Here is a 23727-nt window from a genome sequence, read left to right as displayed (position 1 = left end):
ATCTTGAAATTCTCATTTGTAAGAAAGAGATGATATTTAGAATTCAACTGACAAAAATAGTAATAATGTGCTTTATAATCAATGTGCCTCATGGTCAATGAAATGAGATAGAACCTACCACTTAGGATTGTTATGAGTATTGAATGAATGAATGTATGTAAAATACTTTGAAGGATGCCTGGGACAAGGTAACCACAATATACAATTTAGCTGTTATTATATATTAATATATAAAATTTACAGGCTTCAAGATTAAGCACACATGAAATAGACTTCTGAAAGTTTCTTTACAGGAGGAGAGAAAGAAAACAGGAAGAAATAAATGCCTGGAGCAGGAAAGTATGAGCATGCCAGGGAATGGCAGAGAGTAACTAAATATTGATGTCAATTATTTGAATATTAATTCAATCAATTTGTATTGAATACCCATGTGTTTGATATTCTTTCAGGTGCTATGGATCAATAGGTACTGGTGAGTACAAATGCTCTTTCTTCTTAAAGGATGCAAAGACTAGCAGAGGAGATAGTGAATTAAATAGAGTCTGAAAGTGCAAATTTGTGTCTTTGACAGTGGCCACAGGAGAGATGGACAAGTGCCATGAACCTATTCTGAAGGGCTTTGGGAGAATTCGGAAAAACTAGAAAGGCTGTTCTGAGAAAGTGAGGCTTAAGCTGAAAGCAGAGGAATGAGTAATTTCTCCAGGTGAAGTGGGATGGGAAAAAAGCTGTAAGTAGAGATAATAGTATGGGCAAAACTCCTATCCGTCAGCCAGGGCCTTCCTGCACACAATGTTTTGTGAAAGAAGGCTAATGGAGAATGTGAAGTTTGATCTGGGGGGAGAGGAGGTCAGAGGTTCCAGTTGGAACTGGTGGAAAAGGCAGTGAATGGGTAGGATTAAACCTGCCCTCATAACTTCCCAAAGAGCAAGCCAGGCAAGAGGCAGTCTTCTCAAGGAAGCTCAGCCACTGTTCAGAGCCCTTCCTCCACACCAAGCCTCTAGCCCTCATGCTAGCCTGACTAGTTCTTCTCCTGGGAGGGAAAGAATGACCCTAATTTGCATATTTGTAAATGAACAAAGTATTGGATCGGCCAAAATTTCATTTAGTTTTTGCCTTAACCCTAACCCTGATATCGTAAAGAGAAACCCCAGAAAAACCCTTCTGGCCAACCCAATACATGGCCTTCTATTTCTACCATCCTTTTTACTGAATATGATAGAAATATTTCAAACTAAATAGAAGGTGCAACTCTTCAGTTACAACTTGTCTATGTGTCACAAGCTTTGTTCTGGGATCTTCTCTCTGCTGAGGGCCCTGTCCTGTCTAAACCATCTCCCCTGCTCACCCCTGCACAGAGGCTCTTTCTCTCACAGGTAGGTTAGAAATATGACTTCCTGTCTATCTGTGAAAATAACATGTTACAGGAGGAACCTGAGGTCAACTTGTTCAACCTTAGGAAGAGTTTATAGTGGTAGACTGAAAAAGGAATAGCTCCTTGTCCTTTATTATGAGGTGTTTTAGGGAAAAAGGGAAGAGAGAGAAGAAGAATGAAGAGGAGGTAGGAAATTTGTTACATATGGCAAAATTGTGGGGAGAGGGCAAGTGTTTTCAATGCTCAAAACTGAGCAATATAAATTTTTCATGAATTTTCATCAGAGAGTAAGACATTATTAGGTATTATCCAAAAGAAGAATATAGAAGCTGAATAATTTTTTTCAGTGGCCTATGAGATTGATTGGGCTTCCCAGGTGACACTAGTAAAGAACCTGCCTGTCAATGCAGGAGACATAAAAAACATGGGTTTGATCCTTGGGTTGGGAAGATTCCCTGGAGGAGGGCATGGCAAACCACTCCAGTATTCTTGTCTGGGAAATTCCATGGACAGAGGAGCTTGGTGGGCTACAGTCCACTGAGTCACAAAGAGTCAGACATGACTTAGCGACTAGACAACAGCAGCAACAACAAATCCTTCTATATATATTGCTCATCATATTTATATAATGTCATTTCTATATGTATACATAGATATTAAAATATTCATCAGCTTATACACCCAAATACATATATATATGTTTGGGTATATATGTATTCTCCACTGATTATAAAAGTGAAGATATCAAATAGCTCATAGATACCTGGTTAGTACCTGGTTAGCAGTCAGTCTTAGATGGGCCTTCACTGGAGTAGACAGAAAGACCGTCAGATGTGACAGGTGCTTTTCCCACAGGGACTCTGAGGACAGATGGTACAATGGTTAGAAGTGAGAACTCTGAGTGTGACAACCCAAGTTTGAGTTATTCAGTATCTCTGTATCTATATTTCCTTATCTGTAACTGGGTTCTTATTGGCTATATCAGTAAATGAATTAAATTATATATATATATATATATAAAATATATATATATATATAAAAGCACTTAAATCAATGCTTTATATATAGAAAGTTCTCTGTATCCATTAAATTTTTCCATTATTATGACTCTACCACAGGTACCACAGGCTCAACAAGGAAGTCAAATTTGGTTATACAACCACATGTTTTGTTTCATTTTTATAACACAGTTTTCTAATAATCTACATTAATGAAGAGAAACTATTCAATTAGCATATCCCAGTTTAGAAATTTTTTGCTGTCATGTATGCTTAATACAAACTACTAAGTTAGGTGCTTTTATGAACAAGACTTCATTGGATAACTGCTCTTTAAAGTGGGTATTATCATCCTCATTCTACAGTTGAGAAAACTAAGGCTCAGAATTTAAAGAAATTGTTCAAGAAAGACAGATGATAAGGGGCAGAAGAGTTAGATTTTATACACAGATCTGAACAGAATAAGCACCTTTAAAATACACTCTCTAGTAATGATGATGAAGTGGGGGTTACCTGGGTTCAAATAGCCCTTCCTCATATTACTGATGTGGAGACAGGAATTTTACTTGATGCCTCTGATCCTCATTTTCTTCATCTCTAAAATGATGGTAATAATAACTGACTCATAGCTCAGTGGTAAAGAATCTGCCAGCCAAGCAGCAGATACAGGTTCAATCCCAGGGTCAGGAAGATCCCCTGAGTAGGAAATGACAACTCACTCCAGTTTTCTTGCCTGGGAAATCCCCATGGACAGAGGAGCCTGGCAGGCTGCAGTCCATGGGGGTCACAATGAATTGGTCACAACCAACAAAACAACAAAAACAAATGGTTGTTTTAAGGATTAATTGCAATTATTTACATAAATATTTAGTGTAGTGCCTGGTCCATAGTAAGTGCACAATGAAAAACTACTAACATGATTGTCAAATATTATATAACACATATTATAACATATTGGACATATGTGTGTTGGGGGCGGTATGTAAATTGTAAACCTATTTCATCTTCTACTTTGTCAAAATCTCGTATAGCCTGGGTAGAATAGCCTGGTTCTTCAGGTCTCAGGAGGCTTCTGCAGTTACTGTGATTGATGTCCCTTTGCACATCATCTATTGATACTATAATACAAACCAAACCTCTCAAAAATGGAGTCCAAGTTTTAAGTGACCTTTGAAGAGAAGTTGGTAGATAAAATTGTGTTGTTTCCATTGAAAAGCTGGTATCTCACTTCTCTGTTCCAGCCACTGCTGGTTGTCTTCTTTTAACATTCAGGTAACATAAAAACAATAGCAGGTAACATTATCATCATCATCAAAATCATTCCTGCACCAACTACATCAGACATTGTGCTGCATGTTTTACATGCTTTATCCTGCTCCTCACAAAATTCCCATAAAGCAGCTCATCCTAGACACACCAGATGGTGAGAAAATTGAGCCTAAGAGAAAGAACAAACTCACCCCATATGGTTATGGCTGGTGATGTTATGGCAGCAAGATTCCAGTGCATGCATTTTAATTCTCAAATGCTGAAGTAAGGAGATTATATTTATATATAATATATATATAGTGGGGGTCATATATATATATGTATTCATATACATTTATATTTCTAATAGGTATGTTTCTAAAGACCAGAAACTCTTTGTGAATCTTTACAGTAGTGTTGGATATTAAATTACTACAGGTGGCAGTGACATATTTGAACTACCCATTTTCCAATGCTTTATTACTTATGTTGTGTTTGCTTGCTGGGATTGGTTTGATGGTCCCAAATCTCCCACTACTTCAGAACACCTGCAGTTAAGGCAGAACATTTTCAGTGTTCACTGAATGTTAATTGAACAAATGAGTAAATGGATTAAATTAAACTCCAGCTGCACTGATAGCCACAGGGTCTGTATATAAATGACACTTTTAAATAATTGGTGCAAATGAGAATGAAATAGCCAGCTCTAGAGACATGTTTTTCCCCTGTTACATCAAGTCATAAGGAGAAAAAGCAATCCATGTACCATTATATCTTTTAATATCAGGTCCCATAATTCTCAGATGTGCTGAGATCTGCCAGAATGGGTGGGAAGTGCAAGGACCGGGGAAGCGTCTCTATTTACTAGAATATGCTCAAGTTGTACATCACAACATTATAGCAAGAAAATAGTTTCAATGGATTTTAGTAGCTAGACATATGGTGATTTCAGAGGCCTCTGTGAAAGTTCATGTTCCTGAAACACATTGATTTCACATTTTGTTTTCCCAACCCAAATCCATATTTCCTGGTCAGAATGAGCCTGTTAGAGACTTAGCAAAAACCACTGACTATGAAGAAAATAGTTATCTCTCTTTCACCTTTCAAAGAGGTGATAAGTTTTATTCTACTGACTGAATATTATATGTAGCTCTAATCACCAATACTCAAGTGACATACTTTCCTCACTAGGTTCTTGAGAGGGTCATTGAAAGAATATAAGTGGAAGTGCTTTGGAAATAGTAAAGTGTTGTCTTCACTTAAAATAAATCCAATGAAAGAGTCTTGAAAATCTGCATAAAAGAGCCTCATGATCTAGATGTGCTAAATCTAAAACCACAGAGCCTTGTTTTCAAATATTGTCGTGTGTAAGTTCAATCCAAATATGGTGAAGTGGAAGAATGTAAGCTCATCTTCTCCTGTGAGAATACCAAAATCACAAACAGCTGTTGAACATCCATTGACAGGAGGATGCTGGCATCCACCAAGGAAAGATACCCCACATCCAAGGACAAAGGATAAGCACCAATGAGATGGTAGGAGGGGTGCAATCACGATAAAATCAAATCCCATACCCATGGGATGGGTGACCCACAAACTAGAGAACAAATATATCAAAGAAGTCCTCACACTGTTATGAAGGTTCTAGCCCCCACATTGGACTTCCCAACCTGGGAAGCCAGCAAAGGAACTGGGAATCCCCAGGAAATCTGACTTTGAAGGACAGTGGGATTTGATTACAGAACATCCACAGGACAAGGGGAAACAGATACTCTTGGAGGACATCAACAAAACCTTGTGTGCATAATGAACCAGGGAAGAGGAGACTGAGTCAGCTCTGCCTGTGAGTGTTTGAGGGTCTATGACAGAGGCATGGGTTGGCAGCGGCCTTTCACGGGGACGAGCACTGGCAGAAGCAGTCCTGGAAGGCACACTTCGGCACAGGTCCTTCTGAAGTCACCAGTATTCCTACCATAGAGCCTGTAGACTCTCAGACTGGGTTGCCTCAGGCCAAGAAATAACAGGAATAGGTTGCCTCAGGTCAAACAACTAATGCAGAGGGAGCACAGTCCCACACATTAGATACATTGGATTAAAGATTTACTGAGCATGGTCCTGCCAACAAGAACAAGACCCAGGTTTCCAAGAGCCAGTGCCTCTCATCAGGAAGTTTGAACAACCTCGTATCCTCCATCCACCAGAGAGCAGACATAAAAAGCAAGATCTACAATCTCACAGCCTCCAGAACAAAAACTACAATCACAGAAAGTTAACCAAAATGGTCATATGGATCACAGCCTTGTGTAACTGAATGAAGCTATGAACCGTGCTGTACAGATCCATCCAAGATAGATGGGTCATGGTGGGGTTTTGACAAAAAGCGGTCCACCAGAGAAGGGAAAGGCAAACCACTTCAGTATTCATTCCTCAAGAATCCCTTGAATAGCATGAAAAGGCCAGAAGATGGGCCACCCAGGTTGATTGTTGTCCAATATTCTACTGAGGAAGAGTGGAGAAATAACTCCAGAAAGAATGAAGAGTCCAGGCCATAGTGGAAATGATGCTCAGCTGTGGATGTGTCTGTTTATTTAACTTATATGCAGAGTGCATCATGTGAAATGCCAGGGTGGATGAATCACAAACTGGAATCAAGATTGATAGGAAAAATATCAAACCCATCAGAGATGCAAATGATACCACCCTAATGGCAGAAAGCAAAAAGGAACTAAAGAGCTTTGGATGGAGGTGAAAGAGGAAAGTGGGGAAGCTGGCTTAAAAATCAACAGTCAAAAAACGAAGATCATGGCATCTGATCCCATCACTTCAAGGCAAATAGATAGGGAAAAAAAATAGAAACAGCGACAGACTATTTTCTTGGGTTCCAAAATCACTGCAGATGGTGACTGCAGCCATGAAATTAAATGACACTTGCTCCTTGGAAGAAAAGCTATGGCAAGCCTAGACAGCATATTAAAAAGCAGAGACATCACTTTGCCAACAAAGGTCCATATAGCCAAAGATATGGTTTTTCCAACAGTCATGTATGGATGTGAGAGTTGGACCATGAAAAAGGTGGAGCACTGAAAATTGATGCTTTTGAAATGTGTTGTGGCAGAAGAGTCTTGAGAGTCCCTTGGTCAGCAAGGAGATCAAAAATCCTAAAGGAAATCCATCATAACTATTTATTGGAAGGACTGATACTGAAGTTGAATCCCCAATACTTTGGCCACCTGATGAGAAGAGCCAATTCTTTGGTAAAGACTCTGATGCTGGGAAAGATTGAAGGCAGGAGGAGAAGGGGACAGCAGAAGATGAACTGGTTGGATGGCAACACTGACTCAATGGACATGAGTTTGAGCAAACTCTGGGTGATAGTGAAGGACAGGAAAGCCTGGCATGCTGCAGACCATAGGGTGCCAAAGAGTTGAACACAACTGAGTAACTGAACAACAACAGTTATGTAATAAGAGTGGGTAAGTTCAATACTCCCTCTGATAACAACAGATAGATTATCCAGACAGAAATTTAAAAAGGCAGCTGAAGTCTTGGATGACATAATAGAGCAGTTGGACTGAATACATATCTGAGGACAGGTCATCAAAAACAGAATATACATTGATTTCAAGTGCAGATGGACATTCTCCAGGACAGATCACATAGGAGGCCTACATGTCATCTAAGAGAATTAGAAAAATAAGAACAAACAGAGCCCAATACAGAAGAAGGGAGAAATGATGAAGACTGGATAATAGAGACAAAAAGGAAATCAATTAAAAAAAGACTGTTTGAAAAGATAAACAAAATAAACATTTATTCTAGTTAAAGAAGAAAAGAGAAAAATCCAGATGAAATAAGAAATTAAGGAGGAAAAATAACAACTAATGCCACAGGGATACCAAAAAATACAAGGAATTACTACAAATAATTATATTCCAACAAGTTGGACAATCTAGAAGGAATGAACAAATTTTTAGATGTGTACCATCTGCCAAGACTGGATAAGGAAGAGACAATCTGAACAGATTGATAACTATACATCAAATTGAATTAGTAATTTAGACACTGTCAGCAAATGAAAATCCAGAGAAATTCTACGAAATTTATAAAGAAGAACCAATAACTTTAATCCTCAAACTATTACAAAAAATTAAAGAGGATGGAACAACACTCCCAAATTCAGTTTATGAGGCTATATTACCTTGAGTATGAGATCATATTAAGATACTACCAAAAAAAAAAAAAATGACAAGCAAATATCTCTTATGAATACAGATGCTAAACTCCTCAACAAAATATTAGCAAACCAAATCCCATGATATATAAAAAGATTATATTCAAGTGGGATTTATTCCATGGGTGCAAGGATGATTCAACATTCACAAATCAGTCACTACATTAACAAAACTAAGAAAAAAATACATTGTCCCAACAAACATGCAAAAAAGCATTTGTCAAAATTCAACATACATTCATAATTAAAACTGTCATCAAAATGAGTATAGAGGTAACATATCTCAATATAATAAAAACCATGTATGACAAGCTCACAGTTAATATCATATTGAACAGTGAAATGCAGAAAGTCTTTCTTCTAAAATCAGGAACAAGACATATATGTCCATTTTCTCCATTCCATTTAACATAGTATGGTATTTCTATACTACAGTAATCAGACAAGAAATAAATACCATGAAAATTGAAAGAGATGAAACAAAACTGCCACTATTTTCAGATGACATGATACTCTATATTGAAAACCCTAAAGTCTCTGTGAGAAAACCATCAGGATAAATGCATTCAGCCAAGTTGAAGATACAGGTTTAATATAACAAAGTCTGTTGTATTCTGTAACTTATAATGAACTGTCGGAATGAGAATGCAAGAAAACAATCTAATATGAAATTGCATCAAAAAGAGTAAAATATCTAGGAATATATTTAATCAAAGAAGTAAAAGATATATACTCTGAAAACTATGAAGCATTGATGAAGGAATTTGAAAATTTTTCAAAGAAATGAAAAAAAAATACTATTTGATTGGAAAAATTAATGTTGTTAAAATATCTATGCTCCTCAAAGCTGTCTACAGATGTAATGCAAGTGGTGCTGGGAAAGTGACAGTTACATGTTTATCAATGAGTTTAGAACATTTCCTTGTAGCATATACAAAATAAACTCTAATGGATTAAAGACCTAAATGTAAAGCCCCAAATCATAAAACTTCTAGAAGAGAATATAAACAGAACACTCTGACATAAACTATGGCTATAATTCTCTATGTTGTACAACATATTCTAATTGATTGTCCATTTTATATAGTATTTGTATCTCAACCCCATATCCCATCTTGCCTCTAACCCCTTCTCTTTTCCCATCAATAACCACTAGTTTGTTCTCTATATCTGTGAGTCTGTTTCTGTTTTGTCATATACATTTATTTCTTTTATTCTTTAGATTCCCCATTTAGGTGATAGCATAGGGTATTTGTCATTCTGGCAGACCTAAAATAATTTTAAATGGATTTTAACCGATGAAAGTATTGAATCATGATGTTTACACTGAACCTAATATAATATTGTAAATCAACAATAGTTCCTTAAAGATATGAAAAAATGCATTAAAATAGAGAGAAACCTTTTAATTGGAACAGGTATAGTATTTTTAAAGACATAGCAGTCATTCAATGGTAGTTGTCAATCATAAAGCTTCAAGTAAACATACATCACATGGGTAGAAGTACACATATCCAAAAATGAACAGAGCATGCTGAATGTCCCCAGCTGCTAAACAGTACTTTAACTTCACTGTCTATATTCACTTAATATTAGATGTCTACATTATGGTGTTATTTTAAAACTACATCAACTCAATACATAGATTAGTGTGGTCTGTTTTCTGTGCAAAAATGTACTGTGTATAATGTACTGCTATGTAAAATGTACTTCTAACCTTTAAGTCCTTTTCTGTCCCATTTCCTTTACTAACAAATTTAGCCACCTAAATTTTATAATCTAGAGAGTCACCTGCCATGTAAACCTCTGTACTTTGGCCTCCTTCCTATGACTTCTTTTCCCTGCTTTTATATGTGACCCTTTATATCATAACTTACTGATTCTTCTTTAAAACCCTACTCCAAGCTCACCTCCTCTAGAACTCCATTTCTGATTTTTTTTTTTTAATGGAGGGGATTAGAATATTTTCCTAGACTTGGGATAAAGTCATGTGATAAGTCATAAATCAAGGAAAATCTGTTTCTTTCTGTACAAGTATTATGCATTCCCATCTTAATGAACTTGTAAATAGTCATTTGATGTACCTTGGTAATAGAATGTGAGTCCCAACGATATGTATCATTTCCAGGTAGGAATTTTAAGAAAAAGCCTGCTGTGATTTACCAGGTTACTTTCTCCTCCCCCCCTCCTTTTTTTTCTGTTTTGTATTGTTTTGTTTTTTGCTGGGCCATACAACTTATGGGATGGGATCTTAGTTTCCCAACCGGGGGCTGAACCCATACCCTCAGCAGTGAAAGCAGAGTCCTAACCATTGGATCACCGTGGGGTTGCCCACCATATTTAGTTTGATAGAAGCCCAGCCGTATTCCAGATAAGGGCTGCTTCCTCAAGTTGGATACTGAAATGAAGACAATATATAGCAGTATACATGTATACACATGCATAAGCTGACATTTGGACAACACCAGGATTAGGGGAACCCACCCTCTGTGCAGTCAAAAACTGTGTATACCTCTACAGTTGACCTTCCATATCCACAGTTCCATATCTATGGATTCAACCAACCAGGGATGATCATGTAGTTCTGTAGTACTTATTTTATTGAACAACAACAACAACAAAAAAAAATTACACATGAGTGGATCTCTACAGTTCAAGTACATGTTGTTCAAGCATTGACAGAATAAATACCCTAAACAAAAAATCGTCCTTTGGTATTGTAGATCTGATATTTAAGCTTCATTTATTACCTAACTAGGTCATACAGTTTTAAGTGGTGAATACCACAGTGCTTCAATCTTCAAGAAAGACAAAAATGTAGTCAAGCAAATAAAACTGCTGAAAAATAATAATCTCTTATTGATATAAAAATAAGGATGTTAAAGTTGTGACGGAAAATTCAAACAGCAAAGTATGGAGAAGGAAAGTAAATATTATAAAGAAAATGCTTAAAAAGGAAAATAGAGGGGTGGTCCTAAAATGGCGGAGGAATAGGATGGGGAAACCACTTTCTCCCCCACAAATTTATTGAAAGAACATTTGAATGCCAAGCAAATTCTACAGAACAATTTCTGAATGCTGGCAGAGGATGCACCCAGAAAGGCAGCCCATTGTCTTTGAAAGACAATGTAAGACAGTCTTTGAAAATGTAAAAGATAAAAAGAGGGACAAAAGAGGGAGGAATGGAGATATGTCCTGGGAAGGGAGGCTTAAAAGAGAGAGAAGTTTCCAAACACCAGGAAACTCTCTCCAGCAGGTTTGTGGTGAGCCTTGGAATCTCAGAGAGCAAAATAACTGGGAGGAAAAATGAATAAATAATTAAAACCCACAGATTACATGTCTAACAGAAACTCCCAGCGGAGCAGCAGCCCAGACTCTCACATCCCCCACTAGCAAGCGCAGGCTGGACAGGGAGGCACAAGCTACATTCTTTAGGGTAAGGACTGGGCCTGAATGCCCCTAGGGCAATCCGAGGGAACTAACTTGAGATAGCAACCCAGACTATGGGATAGCTATCCTGCAAAAAGTGGCAAAAATACACAGAAGAACTGTACAAAAAAGATCTACATGACCCAGATAATCACAATGGTGTGATCACTCACCTAGAGCCAGACATCCTGGAATGTGAAGTCAAGTGGGCCTTAGAAAGCATCACTATGAACAAAGCTAGTGGATGTGATGGAATTCCTGTGGAGCTTTTTCAAATCCTGAAAGATGATGCTGTGAAAGTGATGCACTCAATATGCCAGTACATTTGGAAAATTCAGCAGTGGACACAGGACTGGAAAATGTCAGTTTTCATTCCAATCACAAAGGAAGGCAATCCCAAAGAATGCTCAAACTACCGCACAATTGCACTCATCTCACATGCTAGTAAAGTAATGCTCAAAATTCTCCTAGCCAGGCTTCAGCAATACAGGAATCAAGAACTTCCAGATGTTCAATCTGGTTTTAGAAAAGGCAGAGAAAACAGAGATCAACTTGCCAATAACTGCTGGGTCATTGAAAAAGCAAGAGAGTTCCAGAAAAACATCTACTTCTGCTTTATTGACTACACCAAAGCCTTCGACTGTGTGGATCACAATAAACTGTGGAAAATTCTGAAAGAGATGGCAATACCAGACCACCTGACCTGCCTCTTGAGAAACCTGTATGCAGCTCAGGAAGCAACAGTTAGAACTGGACATGGAACAACAGACTGGTTCCAAATAGGAAAAGGAGTATATTGTCAAGGCTGTATATTGTCACCCTGCTTATTTAACTTATATGCAGAGTACATCATGAGAAACGCTGGGCTGGAAGAAGCACAAGCTAGAATCAAGATTGCCGGGAGAAATATCAATAACCTCAGATATGCAGATGACACCACGCTCATGGCAGAAAGTGAAGAGGAACTAATAAGCCTCTTGCTTAAAGTGAAAGAGGAGAGTGAAAAAGTTGGCTTAAAGCTTAACATTCAGAAAACTAAGATCATGGCATCTGGTCCCATCACCTCATGGGAAATAGATGGGGAGACAGTGGAAACAGTGTCAGACTTTAATTTTTTGGGCTCCAAAATCACTGCAGATGCTGATTGCAGTCATGAAATTAAGAGAAGCTTACTCTTTGGAAGGAAAGTTATGACCAACCTAGATAGCATGTTAAAAAGCAGAGACATTACTTTGCCAACAAAGGTCCATCTGGTCAAGGCTATGGTTTTTCCAGTGGTCATGTATGGATGCGAGAGTTGAACTGTGAAGAAAGCTGAGCACCAAAAAATTGATGCTTTTGAACTGTGGTGTTAGAGAAGACTCTTGAGAGTCTCTTGGACTGCAAGAAGATCCAACCAGTCCATCCTGAAGGAGATAAGTCCTGGGTGTTCATTAGAAGGACTGATGTTGAAGCTGAAACTCCAATACTTTGGCCACCTGATGTGAAGAGTTGACTCGTTGGAAAAGACCCTGATGCTGGGAGGGATTGGGGGCAGGAGGAGAAGGGGACGACAGAGGATGAGATGGCTGGATGGCATCATCGACTGGATGGGCATGAGTTAGAGTAACTCCAGGAATTTTTGATAGACAGGGAGGTCTGGTAGGCTGCGATTCATAGGGTCCCAAAGAGTCGGACACGACTGAGTGACTGAACTGAACTGAACTGAAGACACCTTCAGGCATGCTCACGGAACAAAGGACTGAGCAGAGCTAGCTGGCTGTGGACCAGTCCATACCCTGCCAGAGATAGGCAGGCGAGGGCAGCCAGAGCCGGAAGGGGGCAATCGTGGCCCCAGAGAGGCATCCTACACCAAACTGCAAGCAGGCTTCGTTGCTCACCAAGATTTCTTGGCATTCTGGATGGTCGACATCTGCCAATAGGTCACAGCCAGAGATCAGCTCCTCAGAAGAGACACATGGCATACCTGAGAAGGCGGCTCATTGTGCACTCAGAAAACCGAGCGGCTGGGATGGGGGAGGGGATAAATTGCAGCCTTCAACTGGGGGCGACTACGTGCACCAAGCACCTGGCCCCTTGAGCTGCTCGGACCTGGGACAGGTGCAGAATGCAGGCCCAACCAAGTCTGCGCCTTTGTGGAGTACCCGAGAACCTGAACCTGAGAGGCTTAGACCTGGGAAGTGCATGCAAATGAGGGCCCACTTCAGACAGTTCCCAGCAGAGCAACCTAGAGTCTGAGCAGTATAGACTGGGAAAGCACACATGCTCTGACTGGGGGAAAACCCAGTGTGGCTGAATCACCGTGAGCACACGCCAGTGATATTTGTTTGCAGTGTTTCTTCCTCCCCAAAGCATGACTGAACAAGCAAGCCTAAAAAAAAGTGATCACCATCACACCCCTTGTGTCAGGGTGGAAATTAGACACTGAAGAGACCAGCAAACAGAATACACTAAAATAAACAGAGGAAACCGCTTTGGAAGTGACAGGTGCAATAGATTAAAACCCTGTAGTTAGCATCAACTACTTAGGAAGGGGCCTATAGACCGTGAGAAGTACAAGCTGGGCCAAGGAACTATCTGAAAATGAACTGACCACACACTGTCCGCAATAGCTACAGAGAAAGTCATAGGTATATTTTTACTATTATCATTTTTTAAGTTAAAAAAATTTTTAATTTCATTTTATTTTTTTAATTTTTAAATCCCCACCTCCTTTAGTTTTCATTTTTATAACCTACTATTACCTTGCAAAAAAAAGACCCTATTTTTAAAGCAAACTTCATATATATATATATATATATATATAATAATTTTTGTGACTTTTTTTAATATTGTATTTTTGAGAATCTAACCTCTACTATCTAGATTTTTAATCTTTGCTTTTTGGTATTTGTTATTAACTTTGTACCTTTAAGAATGCAATCTTCAGTACCCATTTTTATTTGGGAGCAAGGCCACTGGCCTGATTGCTCTCTCCCCCTTTTGACTCTCCTTTTTCTCTACCAGGTCGCCTCTATCTAACCCCTCCTCCTTTTCTTCTCTACCCAAGTCGGCAAATTTCTTTGTATGTTCCTGGCTGTGGAGAACACTTAGGGAACTGATTACTGACTATATCTGTCTCTCTTCTTTGATTCCCCCTTCTTTCCTCCTGGCCACCTCTATCTCCTTCCTCCCTCTTCTCTTCTCTGTGTAACTCAATGAAAATCTCTGAGGAATCCAGATTGTGGAGAGTACATAGGGAAGTGGTTACTGGCTAGCTTTCTCTCTCCCTTTTTGATTCCCCCTCTTCTCCTCCTGGTCACCTCTATCTCCCCCCTCCCTCTTCACTTCTCCATGTAACTCTGTGTACCTCTCCACGTGTCCCTCACTGTGGAGAAACTTTTCATCATTAACCTAGATGTTTTATCATCAGTGCTGTATAGATGGAGAAGTCTTGAAGCTACTGTAAAAATAAGACTGAAAACCAGAGGCAGGAGGCTTAAGTCCAAATCCTGAGAATACCAGAGATCTCCTGAATCCAGGGAATATTAATTGATAGGAGCTCATCAAATGCCTCCATACCTACATTGGCACCAAGCACCACCCAAGGGTCAACAAGTTCCAGAGCAAGACATACCATGTAAATTCTCCAGCAACACAGGAACATAACCCTGAGCCTCAATATACAGGCTTCGCAAAGTCACACCAAACCCACTGACATCTCAAAACTCATTACTGTACACTTCATTGCACTCCAGAGAGAAATCCAGCTCCACCCACCAGAACACCGACACAAGCTTCCCTAAACAGGAAACCTTGACAAGCCACCCATCCAACCCTACTCACAGCGAGGAACCTCCACAATAAATATGAACCACAAACTGCCAGAATATAGAGAGGCCACCCCAAACACAGCAACATAAACAAGATGAAAAGGCAGAGAAACACCCAACAGGTAAAGGAACAGGATAAATGCTCACCAAACCAAACCAAAAAGGAAGAGATAGGGAATCTACCTGACAAAGAATTCTGAATATTGATAGTGAAAATTATCCAAAATCTTGAAAATAAATTGGAGTTACAGATAAATAGCCTGGAGACAAGGATCAAGAAGATGCAAGAAAGGTTTAACAAGGACCTAGAAGAAATAAAAAAGAGTCAATATATAATGAATAATGCAATAAATGAGATAAAAAAATCTCCGGAGGGAACCAAAAGTAGAATAACGGAGGTAGAAGATAGGATAAGTGAGGTAGAAGATAGAATGTTAGAAATAAATGAAACAGAGAGGAAAAAAGAAAAAAAAAAGAATTAAAAGAAATGAGGACAACCACAGAGACCTCTGGGACAATGTTAAACACCCCAACATTCAAAGCATAGGAGTCCCAGAAGAAGATGACAAAAAGAAAACCATGAGAAAATACTTGAGGAGGTAATAGTTGAAAACTTCCCTAAAATGAGGAAGGAAATAATCACCCAAGTACAAGAAACCCAGAGAGTCCCAAACAGGATAAACCCAAGGCAAAACACCCCAAGACACATATTAGTCAAATTAACTAAAATCAAACACAAAGAACAAATATTAAAAGCAGCAAGGGAAAAACAACAAATAACACACAAGGGGATTCCCATAAGGATAACAACTGATCTTTCAATAGAAACTCTTCAGGCCAGAAGTTTGTCAGGCAGGACAAACTTAAAGTGATGAAAGAAAATAACCTACAGCCCAGATTACTGTATCTAGCAAGGATCTTATTCAAATATGAAGGAGAAATCAAAAGCTTTACAGAGAAGCAAAAGCTGAGAGAATTTAGCACCACCAAACCAGCTCTCCGTCAAATGCTAAAGGATCTTCTCTAGACAGGAAACACAAAAAGGGTGTATAAACTCAAAGCCAAAACAATAAAGTAAATGGCAATGGAACCATACCCATCAATAATTACCTTAAATGTAAATGGGTTGAATGCCCCAACCAAAAGACAAAGACTGGCTGAGTGGATACAAAAGCAACACCCCTATATATGTTGTCTACAAGAGATCCACCTCGAAAGAAGGGACACATACAGACTGAACGTGAAGAGCTGGCAAAAGATATTCCATGGAAATAGAGACCAAAAGAAAGCAGGAGTAGCAATACTCATATCAGATAAAATAGACTTTAAAACAAAGGCTGTGAAAAGACAAAGATGGACACAACACAATGATCAAAGGATCAATCCAAGAAGAAGATATAACAATTATAAATATATATGCACCCAACATAGGAGCACCACAATATGTAAGGCAAATGTTAACTAGTGTGAAAGGGGTAGTTAACAATAACATGATAATAGTGGGAGACTTTAATACCCCACTCATACCTATGGATAGGTCAACTAAACAGAAAATTAACAAGGAAACACAAACTTTAAATGATACAATAGACCATTAGACCTAATTGATGTCTATAGGACATTTCACCCCAAAACAATGAATTTCACCTTTTTCTCAAGTGCACACAGAACCTTCTCCAGGATAGATCACATCCTGGGCCATAAATCTAGCCTTGGTAAATTCAAAAAAATTGAAATCATTCCAAGATCTTTTATGACCAAAATGCAGTAAGATTAGATGTCAATTACAGGAGAAGAACTATTAAAAAGCCCAACATATGGAGACTAAATAACACACTTCTGAATAACCAAGATACAAATAACAGAAGAAATCAAAAAAGAAATCAAAATATGCATAGAAATGAATTAAAATGAAAACACAACAACCCAAAACCTATGGGACACTGTAAAAGTAGTGCTAATGGGAAGGTTCATAGCAATACAGGCTTATCTCAAGAAACAAAGAAAAAGTCAAATAAATAACCTACCTCTACACCTAAAGCAACTTGAAAAGGAAGAAATTATGAACACCAGGGTTAGTAGAAGGAAAGAAATCTTAAAAATTAGGGCAGAAATAAATACAAAAGAAACAAGAGACCATAGCAAAAATCAACAAAACCAAAAACTGGTTCTTTGAGAAGATAAATAAAATTGAAAAACCTTTAGCCAGACTCATCAAAAAACAAAGGGAGAAAAATCAAATCAACAAAATTAGAGATGAAAATGGAGAGATTACAACAGACAACACAGAAATACAAAGGATCATGAGACTATTAGCAACAACTATATGCAAATAAAATGGACAACTTGGAAGAAATGAACAAATTCTTAGAAAAGTACAACTTTCCAAAATTGAACCAGGAAGAAGTAGAAAATATTAACAGACCCATCACAAGGATAGAAATTGAAACTATAATCAGAAATCTTCCAACAAACGAAAGCCCAGGACCAGACGGCTTCACAGCTGAATTCTGCCAAAAAATTTAGAGAAGAGCTAATACCTATCCTACTCAAACTCTTCCAGAAAATTGCAGAGGAAGGTAAACTTCCAAATTCATTCTATGCGGCCACCATCACCCTAATACCAAAACCAGACAAAGATGCCACAAATAAAGAAAAGTACAGGCAATATCACTGATGAACATAGATGCAAAAATCCTTGACGAAATTCTAGCAAACAGAATCCAACAACATATTAAAAAGATCACACATCATGACCAAGTGGGCATTATCACAGGGATGCAAGGATTCTTCAATATCCACAAATCAATCAATGTAATACACCACATTAACAAATTGAGAGAATAAAAACCATATGATTATCTCAATAGATGCAGAGAAAGCCTTTGACAAAATTCAACATCCATTTATGATAAAAACCCTCCAGAAAATAGGAAGAGAAGGAACATACTTTAACATAATAAAAGCTATATATGGCAAACCCTCAGCAAACATTATCCTCAATGGTGAAAATTGAAAACATTTCCCCTAAAGTCAGAAAAAAGACAAGGGTGCCCACTCTCACCATTACTATTCAACATAGTTTTGGAAGTTTTGGCCACCACAATCAGAGCAGAAAAAGAAACAAAAGGAATCCAGATTAGAAAAGAAGAAGTAAAACTCTCACTGTTTGCAGACAACATGATCCTTTACATAGAAAACCCTAAAGACTCCACCAGAAAATTACTAGAGCTAATCAATGAATATAGTAAAGTTGCAGGATATAAAATTTACACAGAGAAATCCCTAGCATTCCTATACACTAACAATGAGAAAACAGAAAGAGAAATTAAGGAAACAATTCCATTCACCATTGCAATGAAAAGAATAAAGTACTTAGGAATAAATCTACCTAAAGAAATGAAAGATCTACATATAGAAAACTATAAAACACTGATGTCAATGTATGGCAAAAACCACTACAATATTGTAAAGTAATTAGCCTCCAAATAATAAAAATAAATGGAAAAATATATAAAAATAATAATACAGTAATACAAAAAATAAAATAAAATAATAGTAAAAAAAAAAAACACTGATGGAAGAAATCAAAGAACACATAATAGATGGAGCAATATACCGTTTTCCTGGATCAGAAAAATCAACATAGTGAAAATGAGTATACTAACCAAAGCAATCTATAGATTCAATGCAATCCCTATCAAACTATCAACGGTATTTTTCAGAGAACTAGAACAAATAATTTCACAACTGGTATGGAAATACAAAAAAAACCCTCGGATAGCAAAAGCGATCTTGAGAAAGAAGACCGGAACTGGAGGAATCAACCTGCCTGACTTCAGTCTCTACTACAAAGCCACAGTCATCAAGACAATATGGTACTGGCACAAAGACAGAAATATAGATCAATGGAACAAAATAGAAAGCCCAGAGATAAATCCACACACCTATGGACACCTTATCTTTGACAAAGGAGGCGAGAATATACAATGAAGAAAAGACAACCTCTTTAACAAGTGGTGCTGGGGAAACTGGTCAACCACTTGTAAAAGAGTGAAACTAGAACACTTTTTAACACCATACACAAAAATAAACTCAAAATGGATTAAAGAGCTAAATGTAAGACCAGAAACTATTAAAATCCTAGAGGAAAACATAGGCAAAACACTCTCCAACATAAACGACAGCAGGATCCTCTATGACCCACCTCTCAGAATATTGGAAATAAAATAAAAAATAAACAAATGGGACCTAATTAAACTTAAAAGCTTCTGCACAACAAAGGAAACTATAAGCAAGGTGAAAAGACAGCCTTCAGAATGGGAGAAAATAATAGCAAATGAAGCAATGGACAAAAAATTAATCTCAAAAATATACAAGCAACTCCTGAAGCTCAATTCCAGAAAAATAAATGACCCAATCAAAAATTGGCCAAAGAGCTAAACAGGCCTTCCTCCAAAGAAGACATACAGATGGCTAACAAACACATGAAAAAAGATGCTGAACATCACTCATTATCAGGAAAATGTAAATCAAAACCACAATGAAGTACCATTACACGCCAGTCAGAATGGCTGCTATCTAAAAGTCTACAAGCAATAAATGCTGGAGAGGGTGTGGAGAAAGGGGAACCCTCTTATTCTGTTGGTGGGAATGCAAACTAGTACAGCCACTGTGGAGAACAGTGTGGAGATTCCTTAAAAAACTGGAAATAGAACTGCCATATGGGATTGCCCAGCAATCCCACTCCTGGGCATACACACTGAGGAAACCAGAACTGAGAGAGACACGTGTATCCCAATGTTCATCACAGCACAGTTTATAATAACCAGGACATAGAAGCAACCTAGATTCCATCAGCAGATGATAGATAAGAAAGCTGTGGTATATATACACAATGGAATATTACTCAGCCATTAAAAAGAATACATTTGAATCAGTTCTAATGAGATGGATGAAACTGGAGCCTGTTATACAGAGTGAAGTAAGCCAGAAAGAAAAACACCAATACAGTATACTAACACATATATACGGAATTTAGAAAGATGGTAATAATGATCCTTTATGCGAGAGAGCATAAGAGACACAGATGAGTTGAACAGTATTTTGGACTCTGTGGAAGAGGGCAAGGGTGGGATGATATGGGAGAATGGCATTGAAACATATAAATTATCATATGTGAAACAAATCACCAGTCCAGGTTCGATGCTCGGGGCTGGTGCACTGGGATGATCCAGAGGGATGGGATGGGGAGGGAGGTGGGAGGGAGTTCAGGATGGGGAACACATGTACACCCATGGTGGATTCAAGTCAATATATGGCAAAACCAATACAATGTTGTAAAGTAAAATAAATAAATTAATTAATTTTTAAAAAAGAAAAAGAAAAGGAAAATAATGCCACCCAGAAAATGCTTAATAGTTAATTTGATATCCATGCTAATGACAATTAAATTTACTTTCATACTATTTTAAAATGAAAAGTGAATTGTAAATAAATCTATTTGTTTGAACAGAAGAGGTGACAGTTGTTTTCTTTATTACTGTTCAAGCAAGCTGGGTTCTCAAAAATTATTTAGAGATGAATCAGGTTCTGCTTTGACAAGTATTGAGGTTTTTTTAAAAAGTGTTTTTGAGAAAGTTACTTGTGACTTTATTAATGTATTTTTCCTTTGTTTTGTGGGAGTTTTTTTGTATGTTTGCTTGTTTGCTTGCTTGCTTGGAGAGACAAACTATGGAATGGACAAGAAACACAACTGATAACAATGAAGTACATAGAGACAGGAACTGAGTCTTAAATCTCAGGTCCCTAAAGAAGAATGTATCAACTTTCAACAAAGGCAGAAAGTAGAAGAAAATGTGTAAGTGAGTGAAGGTGAGGTTCCAACATGAATTCTGAAGGGAGAAAATATTAAGAGACTCTTTTCGGTTTAAGAATAGGGTCCTATCAATTAGCAATTTCGTTTAAACAAGGAAAATGGTAGCCCAAGCACAAGTCATGATCTCTATCAGTATAAAGCTTTCACTTTTCTATAATTTTCCTGATTAATATTGCTCAGCTGTAAAATGTATGAAAAATTGGGAAAAAAGAGAAAATGACTTTACTCACAGGAAACTTCTGATAACATGTTGGTCTATATTCTTCAAATGGTTTATTTATTTCTTTATTCTTTTCTACTCCACTTCTCAAAGAAAAATGGCTACATATAATCTTTTACAATCACCACTTTTTCTATGACAAAAATCATGGACAATATTTAATATGTGATAATGCAAATTTATAGTATCAATGTATATAACTGCATAAGTTACATTTAAATATATTTAAAATATCATCTATAGATTGTCTTGCCCTAGGATTTTGGAAAGAAATGGTTAACTTTAAAATACAAAGAGGTAGATGTATTCATCTATTGATTTTCAAAGTTGTTGTCTGAATATATTTAGAAAATATTTCAGTCATGATTCTCCTTTTACTTAATATTGGAACACAAGACAAACTGAGAAGTATGTTGCTTCAATTGTTTATTCATTTATTATTTCATTCAAGGAACATTATTGAGTGCCTTCTGTTTGTTGTGTGCTGTTGTGAGTGTTTGGATAATAAACATAATTATATATTTACAATAAATAAAACAATATAAACAAAAAGTCCTGTTTTCATGTGAAATCAGGGATAGACAGAGAATACCAAATATTGTAAATGGTGATATTTGGGAGGGAAGACTAGAAAGAAATGGAGATAGAAAAAAAAAAAAAAAAAAGAAATGCCTCTCTGAGAGAAGAGTGTTCTAGGAAAATGGAAAAGCAACATGAACACTCTGAAGTAGGGACTTTATCTGAAATGGAAGCCAGTAAATTTGAGGAGGAGTGAGTGAGAAAAGTAGAAGGAGATGAAGCCAAGGAGGTTACATTGTACAGGTTGTTGTAGGTCTTTGGATTAAGAAAAAGTCCAGTGACGGATTTTGAGACAAAAATAATCTAATCTGGCTTATATTAAAAGAATCTGACCCCTGTACTGCAAATAGACTCAATTGAGACAATAGCAGAAGTGGAAAGACAAGTTGAAAGATTATTGCTACAGGCACATTAATAATTATAGTGTTTGGACAGATGAGAAAGGAGGTGAGTTGACTGGATTTCATGATGAATCACTGTACATTGTGAACGAGGCACATATGATAAGTATCATCTCAAGGTTTTTAGTCTAAGCTGCTTTATTGACTACATGAAAGTCTTTGGCTGTGTGGAGCACAATTTGCCACAATTTGTGAGATAAAATCGCCAACATCCATTAGATCACAGAAAAAGCAAGAGAATTCCAGAAAGAAACATCTACTTCTACTTTATTAATTATGCCAAAACCTTTGACTGTGTAGATCACAACAAACTGGAAAATTCTTCAAGAGATGGGAATACCAGACCACCTTACCTGCCTCCTGAGAAATCTGTATGCAGGTCAAGAAGAAACAGTTAAAACGACATGGAACAACGGATTGGTTCCAAACTGGGAAAGGAGTATGACAAAGCTGTATATTGTCACCTTGCTTATTTAATATATGCAGAGTACATTAAACAAAAAACAGGGCTGGATGAAGCACAAACTGGAAACAAGTTGCCAGGAGATATATCAATAACCTCAGATATGCAGATGGAACCATCCTTATTGCAGAAAGGGAAGAGGAACTAAAGAGCCTCTTGATGAAAGTAAAAGAGGAGAGTGAAAAAGCTGGCTTAAAACTCAACATTCAAAAAACTAAGATTATGGCATCTTATCTTATTGCTTCATGGCAAAGAGATGGGGAAACAGTGGAAACAGTGACAGACTGTTTTTCCTGGGCTCCAAAGTCACTGCAGGTGATGACAACAACCATGAAATTAAAAGACACTTGCTCCTTGGAAAAAAAGCTATGACCAACAGCATATTAAAAAGCAGAGAGATTATTTTGCTGAAAAAGGTCCAGCTAGTGAATGCTATGGTTTTCCCAGTAGTCATACATGGATGTGAGAGTTGGACTATAAACAAAGCTGAGCACCAAAGAATTGATGATTTTGAACTGTGGTGTTGGAGAAGACTCTTGAGAGTCCCTTGGACAGCAAGGAGATCAAACCAGTCAATCCTAAAGGAAATAAGTCCTGAATGTTCATTGGAAGGATTGATGCTGAAACTAAAACTCCAATACTTTGGCCATCTGATGCGAAGTGACTGACTCATAGGAAAAGACCCTGATGCTGGGAAAGATTGAAGGCAGGAGGAAAAGGGGACGACAGAGGATGAGATGGTTAGATGGCATCACTTACTCAATGAACATGAGTTGGAGCAAGCTCCGGGAGTTGGTGATGAATAGAGAAGCCTGGCATGCTGTAGTCCATGGGGTTGCAAAGAGTCAGACACGACTGAGTGACTGAACTGAGTTGAACTGATCTGGAAGGTAGAACTTCCAGTTGCTGCTTTCAAAAATACAGTAGGACAGGAATACTTCAGGCTGAAGATCAGGAGTTCAGATGACTATCTGTGGTTTGAAGTACAGTTTTCACTAGAAATAGAAATTTGATATTCATCAAAATATAGGACCAATCTCCCAAGGAAATGAATGTAGGTAGAGAAAATGCTCAGTCTTCATTCTACAACATTGGA

Source organism: Odocoileus virginianus, chromosome 7 (assembly GCF_023699985.2).
Source record: "Odocoileus virginianus isolate 20LAN1187 ecotype Illinois chromosome 7, Ovbor_1.2, whole genome shotgun sequence".
Classification (NCBI taxonomy): Eukaryota; Metazoa; Chordata; class Mammalia; order Artiodactyla; family Cervidae; genus Odocoileus; species Odocoileus virginianus.
The sequence above is the reverse complement of the archived record's forward strand: the minus strand, read 5'-3'. Positions refer to the sequence as shown.